The sequence below is a fragment of the Ooceraea biroi genome, chromosome 2, assembly GCF_003672135.1.
Source record: "Ooceraea biroi isolate clonal line C1 chromosome 2, Obir_v5.4, whole genome shotgun sequence".
NCBI classification, from domain to species: domain Eukaryota; kingdom Metazoa; phylum Arthropoda; class Insecta; order Hymenoptera; family Formicidae; genus Ooceraea; species Ooceraea biroi.
The window spans coordinates 6491629-6499743 of record NC_039507.1 but is presented as its reverse complement, the minus strand read 5'-3'; the positions used below and the strand labels follow the sequence as shown (position 1 = coordinate 6499743).

General features: G+C 33.6%; 1 long non-coding RNA gene and 1 pseudogene across 1 annotated transcript; one reads left to right on the top strand and one right to left on the bottom strand.

The window, feature by feature from the left end:
* Positions 1-1090: 1090 nt before the first annotated feature.
* On the top strand, positions 1091-4071 carry LOC113563622 (annotated as a pseudogene).
* Positions 4072-4638: 567 nt separating this feature from the next.
* LOC113563623 lies at positions 4639-7714 on the bottom strand. The gene is made up of 3 exons (XR_003407547.1): positions 7511-7714; positions 7209-7437; positions 4639-5779 (listed from the first exon to the last, which is right to left on the bottom strand). It is a non-coding gene; the product is annotated as an uncharacterized LOC113563623 (long non-coding RNA).
* Between the last annotated feature and the right edge of the window lie 401 nt (positions 7715-8115).

Sequence of the window (8115 nt, the reverse complement as noted above, 5' to 3'; positions counted from 1 at the left end):
CTTCAGAAACAGTTACTTTCTCGAGTACGCCATTAATGGATCATAATTATATGAAATTATCAGAGGCTGAGAATGAGGCATCGATTGAACCTCCTAAAAGTGACCAGCAAAATTTGAACCCAAAATGTAAGAAGAACAAATCTGCGAAAGTAGGTTTTTATTTTCAAGCATGCCCACAAATACGATTTCTCAATAAGAGACTTGATAATGGAGGAAAAAGAGGTTTTCTTTTGAGGAATGGGTCACAATTGGGAATCATAAAAGTAGGTAACATCGCTGTGGATCTACAAAAAACTTGTGGCTTTGATGCCATCATCCATATCTTGCAATTTGGTGCGCTTTATCAATCTCAATATGCTTTTGCTATACAGTCATCGAATAATCATGCGTTAAAATTTGTATGCAAATTTATGAAAATGGGCCCAACGATGGAAATACTTCGTGAACGCACTGTTCTTTTAAATGAATTTTATCCAATCGTAAAAGATTCTGAAGCTCCATCTATCAAATCGTACAAGTTGATTGCAGAAGACTCGATTACTACAATATGGAAGTTATCTCTTTTGTTGTTCTGAACCGACTGAGCCAAGTGCAATGAGATTCTCTAAATGTAATAATCCGGAATGTGTATCATCGATACCAACGGATATCGCATACTTTGAAGTAAATATCCGAACGATTAATACCAAAGGTATTCAAGCATTACAAAATGCTGTCTTATTCAATGAACATGGTTACAATGTTAAGTGCTCACAAAAAATTGCCCAGGAAGAGTTACTGTAACGACTCGTTTACATTTTCACATCTTTATTGATTTGGACACGAGAACACACTGCAAAAAAACATATAGCCTCAAATGCCAGTTAGCAGATGTTCCAGTTACACTGAATTCTGTAAGAGAGTATCGGTATGTTTAGAAATATGCATAAATATCGCTTATTATTATTATCGTTTTATTTATTTATTAAATATAAAAATAAATGTTTATTATTTTCAGCTTGATAGGTGTTATCGAATATATTTCTAGTCACTTTATTGGCTACTGTCGAAAACCTTCAGGACGATGGCTAAACTGTGATGATATACAATTAAATGTTGAAGGATGTGACGAGACAAGAGTAATTACACTGATTGGAGCCATTTATATCGAGTCACATTAACTTTTCATGTTGACACTCGATGCTTCTTTTTGCAATGATACAGGTATTTGATATTTAATCATGAAAGAGCAGAATTTTTAAAGATAATTAAGAATTTAAGGAAAGAATATTTAAGATTTACTATTTTCTATATATAGATTTATTTATGATAGAATTATAACATATACATAATGTATACAATTTTATTTATTATTTTAATGTTATATACATAATTTATATAAAAATATTATATAATTTTGTCATTAGGAATGAACGATCACCTACGAGACTTTAGATCTTTTTAATCTAGTGTGAAATATGATAGTCAAAGAAGGAATTCGATAATCTTTCCCACATCGACTTGATGTTAATTACAGAGACAAATAAAAAAGTTGGTGGTGGACTGGCAAGCAATCATTTTTACAAAGTTTTTGGATCTGTAAGTATTAATTGTGACAATTACCGATAATTTAAATAATGCCAAATAACTAACGCTACGTTTGTAGACGGTCTTTACAGATCATTCTCTTTTTGGTTTTGCTGATGCATCTGCTATCTTGACAAATACATTCCTTGAGATATCATTGGTCGACTGTGATCACTGCATATGTGTCTCACACTGGTAAGGAGAATACAGTATTACGAGCAAAAGTGCAAAAGGAAAAGGTATCGGTTATTCCAAACGCCGTCGACACTGCAGTATTCACACCTGACATCAGTAAACGGAACAATGATTTTAGTAAGTTTGAATCCAATACATTTGCAGTTATTATATTAGAGATGCCTTATTTTAATTATTGCAATGTGTGATTGTGTCAATTTCAGTTACCATAGTAATAGTGTCGTGGCTAGTGTACAGGAAGGGTGTCGATCTTTTAGCCCATATAATACCCGAGACCTGTTCGCGTCATAAAAATGTGCAATTCTTAATTGGCGGAGATGGTGTCCGAAGAGGTGGCTTATGGAAGAAGTGCGGGAAAGAAATTTGCTGCAACACAGAGTTACTTTATTGGGCAGTCTGAAGCACTCTCAAGTCAAGCATATCCTAAATAAGGGTCACATCTTTTTGAATACGAGCTTAACGGAGGCTTACTGTATGGCTATCGTAGAAGCAGCTTCTTGCGGGTAAGCTGCGGTTATATTCCATTCTGTTAATACGTTAAAGCTTCAACTAAGGAAAATGTGTGTAATTAATATTGTTTTTAGTTTGCAAGTAGTTTCGACGAAAGTCGGAGGAATTCCAGAAGTTTTGCCACGGGATCTAATTTATCTCGTGGAACCAACCGTACCTGCATTAATTGAAGGAATAGAAACGGCTATAGCAGATTACAAAGAGGTAACGTCAGATGCCCTTTTGAGATGCATAGGAGGATAGGGATATTTTACAAGTGGTTCAACATCACGAAACGTATGGAAATAGTGTATAATTTAATGAAACACAAAGCCAAAAGTGTTAACTACAAATCCTGGGATTTTTCGTGCCTAGAAAGGTAATAAAATACCTGAGTCATCGTATAATGTGGTACTTACGCATATAATTTATTATAAATTTTTATGATATTTATTATTTTTATATATTAAAACTTTATCGATATTGCCCGGGACTATAGTGAAATCCATGTATCTTCCAATGGAAAAGAAAAGGAGAAGTAACTGTGTCAAAAATTAACTTCTCTATATGTCAAGTATTTTATCCTATACTTTGGAAACATTCCAGAAAACTTGGTTTTTGCAAAAATAATTGTTATACAGAGTATACCTCTGTATAAGAATTGCATATTTACCGATAAAGTTTTAAAAGAATATAAATATATATGTATATAGATATTGTACAGAGAGATATTGGCCGCATTCAGCAGACTCAACCGCTTAGTAGCAATCGAACATAATTGGTTCTGACTTTTAGAACCAAAAAATCAACATTGAGTGTTAGCGTAAAATCTAGTAATGTTGTCCAACTGTTGAGTTGTCTGCTGAATGCGGCCAATTACAATATAACAAAAGATGCGCAAAGTACAAATATCACGATACTGGTTCGTATCATTACAACTGACGTAACTGTTTATATAACAATTTTATTTGCTACATCATTCTGTTCTCATAATTTGTGTTTCTTTGAAATAAACGATAACGCGTGTCTAACATTCGACGTTTAACATCAGATCGTTTATGAAAATAATGTAATTAGTCCATTAAATGATTTTTATTATGATACATGACATCATATGAATCAAGGCATAACATGTATAAAAATTTGTAACGAGAGATCCAACCGTAACGCCGTTTACCCCGCATACATGTAATATATATGCTTAAGAAAGATATTTATTGCGTCATTGGCATTATAAAATATCGTCGTGTGTAGCATGATGTAAAAAGAAAGGTGTAACAACATGACGTATGCGCAGTAGTCCAACCAAGAAGAATTGGGTCCAAATGCTTTGAAGTGACGTGAAATTAAAAAGATTATACAATAAAAATGACACTTTTCTTTTTACATTATGGTGTGTAATAGATATCGTTTGTGCTTAAAGCAATTGACAACTATCTTTTAAGCAGTTATTTCTAGCAATATGTGAAGTAGAAAAGTTAATTTGTATTCCTGTAATCCATGATGATGGTGTATTATCATCTCAGTATTTTTTTTTCAAGTGTTTTTTGCATAAAATAAAATACTTTTATTGTAAGTTTATAGTTTTTCCTATCACAAGTTTGTTATATCTTTATTTTTCGCATCACAGGCAGTCTGTATACAGAGCATATAGAAGGAAAAAGTCTAAGATATATGTTAACTTATAAAAACATTAACAAACAACGCGTATTATATTTTAATTTCCATTATTGTAAACTGAAACTTTGTATCTATGTACTATGTGATGTTCTTGATATTAAGACGTTTCAATTTCAATAATAAATTTATTTTTTGAAACAATAAAAATACCAAATTGAAAATATAATAATATTCGTTTTATTACGTTATATATACATTAGATATTATAATAGAATATTGATACAATATCAGTTACCTGCGTTTTAATTATCTTAGTTTAAATCAACTTGTTTAATCATCACTGCGTATTCTGTACATTAATCTATTTATACATATATTTTTCTCTTGTAAGGATCCATGGTTTTCTCCTACTTTTAATCCTAAGAGAAGATCAATGAATCTTAATTAACAACAACCATCATATTATTACAAGTAGTCAGATCTGTCACAACATTCCACGTTTTTTCAACGTCTAGTCCAATTAGAAAATTAAAATAAATGTTAAGTCCTAACAAGGTATTAATAGAGCTAGAATACACACTTTTACACATGTATCATTTAAATCTTTCAGAAATTGTTATATCTCGAATTTAGCATTAGATCGACCACAATGTGTACAAGAAGACTATGCCGACGACAGTGAGATCCACACATAGGTATACGCAGCAATCAGAAGATATCAGGATTTTTCATGCTGCCAAGGTGAGGAAGTAGTAATGCACATTATGAATATTATTTCTAATTGCTATTGCTGTTATTGCAAAATCAAAAATTCTGAGAAATACTATATGCTGAATTGCTAGTTTTATTTTCTAAAGGTTTTCATAATATCAGTAAAGTATGTCGAATCACTATTTTTTCTCGCCCATCATATCTCTTTGTTTATTATAATATCGCAACTTCCTGCTTTCGATATAAGATTAAAATTTCTGACATATACATAACTTAATCGGGATTCTAATCAGATATATTAACATCACGTGTGCTTAAAATTCTGCGTAGAATATTTTATCACTATAAGTATTTGTATGACGACGAAAAAATGTTAAAAAGTGAAAGATTCTTCGTGCTTGAAATGTACATTAAAGTAGAACTTGTTAAGAGTAATACAAGAAAACAAGGAAAATCTCTTTCTTCTGGATGAAATCCATAGGATTCACGTTGTATTAAATACGTTTAGTAAAAACATCTGACGCACTGTACATTCAATATTATGCTTACAATTTACGGTCATTTCCGCCGTCTTCACAAGTATGTTTTAATCATCATTTTCATTGAAAACCTTTACATACACATATTGACTACCATGTTTCCACACATGCACAATTTATCGATCGGCATATTTTATCTTCCTTTATATCTGTCGCACTTTAAATGACGCAACGACGATGAAATGTTATAACAGTTTCCAACCCTAATTGTCGTGTACGTAAGAAAAAGTAAATTCGCCTTCTTTCTTGAAATATTCTTCTTTGAGTAATATGTACAATGGAGTTCTTGTGTATAATGTAAGAAAATAACACCACGCTTGGTCGATCCTGATTGAAGACAATCATCAATGATCGCCTTTGGGGGGATAAGTTCTTCACATGTGTGGATCATAAAGTCTTTATATATCTTAAGAAATACCCATGGTGGGACTCTCAGCATCCGTTTGGCATGTATTGATTACAATAAATAAATAACGAACTGTTTGATGAATCGAGCGACGCATCATTTCCATGAAGTAAACTGACGAAACAGCTCAGGCTCCTTCGCCGTAATCGCGGTCACCTACATTAATACGATCGGGTGTCGCGGTTACGCTGAAGCCAAGAATTCTGTTATCTACTTTGAATATCTATCCCTTCTTTGGTTTCTTGGATTTTCCCTGAATAAGAAAAGAGATACTTAATATTGAACGTTGTGCACACGTCTGCCAGTGTGACATTATGAATCTATTCTTACTTAATATTTAAAAAATATTAATATTAATGTCTAATTTACTTTCTATTGGGTTGTTCGGAAAGTAATTTCGTTTTTCATAAAGAGATGTCGTTAGTCGCGTTCTTCGATACTTAACCTTACTCTAAGCGGCAAATTCGTTTAATATTTTGACAACTGACATTTCAGACGTCATTTAGTATCTTATTGTATTGCGATCTGTCAAGTAATGTTTTTTGGCATCACATCAAACATGGAAAATCAAAGTGAGCATTTTCGTAATATTTTGCTTTTTTACTACCGAAAGGGTAAAAATGCAGTGCAAGCGAGAAAAAAATTGTGTGCCGTGTACGGAGAAGATGTATTGAGTGAACGTCAGTGTCAGAATTGGTTTTCGAAATTTCGTACTGGAAATTTCGATTTGAAAGATGCGCCACGTTCAGGACGGCCAATTAAAGCTGATGACGGAAAATAAAGGCTCTGGTGGATGCAAACCGTCGCATAACAACACGCGAAAGTGCTGAAAAGTTAAATTTATCGAATTCGACTGTTTACGATCATTTGAAACGCCTTGGATTCGTTTCAAAGCTCGATATTTGGGTTCCACACAATTTAAAGGAAATTGACTTGATTCGACGCATTACCATCTGCGATTCATCGTTGAAACGTTAAGAAAATGAACCATTTTTTAAGCGAATCATAACTGGAGATGAAAAATGGATTGTTTACAACAGTGTTAAGCGAAAACGATCATGGTCCAGGCAAGATTAACCTGCTCAATCGACATCCAAGGCAGATATTCATCAAAAGAAGATGATGCTTTCTGTATGGTGGGATTGGAAGGGAATCGTATTTTTCGAGCTACTACCAAGCACCCAGACGATTGATTCGAAAGTGTATTGTCGTCAGCTGGATGAATTGGATGCTGCCATCAAGCAGAAGCGACCGGAATTGGCGAATAGGAAAGGTGTCGTATTCCATCACGACAATGCCAGACCACACATAAGTTTGGTCACTCGCCAGAAGCTTTTACAGCTTGGATGGGATGTGCTACCACACCCACCATACTCTCCTGATCTGGCACCATCCGATTACCATTTGTTCCGGTCTCTACAAAATTCTTTGAACAATGTAAACTTCGATTCGAATGAAGGCGTCAAAAATCACTTGCTTTAATTTTTTGTCAATAAGGAGAAGGACTTCTATGAGTGTGGAATCTTAAAGTTGCCAGAAAGATGGCGAAAGGTAGTGGAACAAAATGGCCAATACATCACTGAATAAAATTTATTCTAAATATGAAAAAACCGCCTTTCATTTATCCTTGAAAAAACGAAATAACTTTCCGAACAACCCAATACTTTGCGAATATAATCTACCTTTACTTCCTGAAATTGTGCAGGTGCATTTGGATTAACTGCTAGCGCTGGCTTACACAGATCATCCGCTTGTGCCTGAGAACGTTGCGCTGATCGCCACTTGCTTCATTTCTCCAGGAATTGCTTATCAAATTCCGTGCTCTGCTTAGTGTCACCAAGTACAGGCGAACGTAATTTTTAACCTCATACGCCGATTCAACGTCCCGCACAAATCCAACAAATGTAGGGACTACGAATACATATGTACGTGTACAAAAATTCAAAAATACATAAGAGAATCGTAGTTGTAGCACAAGACTTACTATCCACAGACGCCTGTATGCTACTCAACGCTTTATTGCACCATTGTATAAACTCGTCGGTCTTGACTGTCATTGAAGATTATAAACATAGGCTAGGGTCAAAAAATCCCTAGATTTTTGGCTTCACGTCTGGTTGATGACATGAAACTTTATTTTGAGATGCAATTATTATTTCCCAAACTCTAAAAACATTACAGGCGTATTTCCCAAATGATTTGGCGTTGAAAGAAGCGAAAAAGAACATTATTTGGAAAGATGTCTGCTAACTATACTCTCAACTCATTTTCATTAATTATTAAAAAACCATTACTTCCCAAACTCTAAAAGTGGTTTCCTAAACTTTCCCAAACGATTCCCAAACGATTGCAATTAAAAAAAAAAGATTTATCATATTTGTCTGCTAACTATACGGCGGTGGCATATACATATGCGATTATGTCAGCTGATATATTTTGTTGTGTGGGATTGGTTAAGTTGTTCCATTTCTATTCATGGAATTTAGGAATAGAATTTACTTGGAAAATTAATTTAAAAGTTAAAATATTTGTTTGCTAAATATGTTAGTTTAATTAGAATTAAAATCAAAGCCTTTTGATTGATAATTA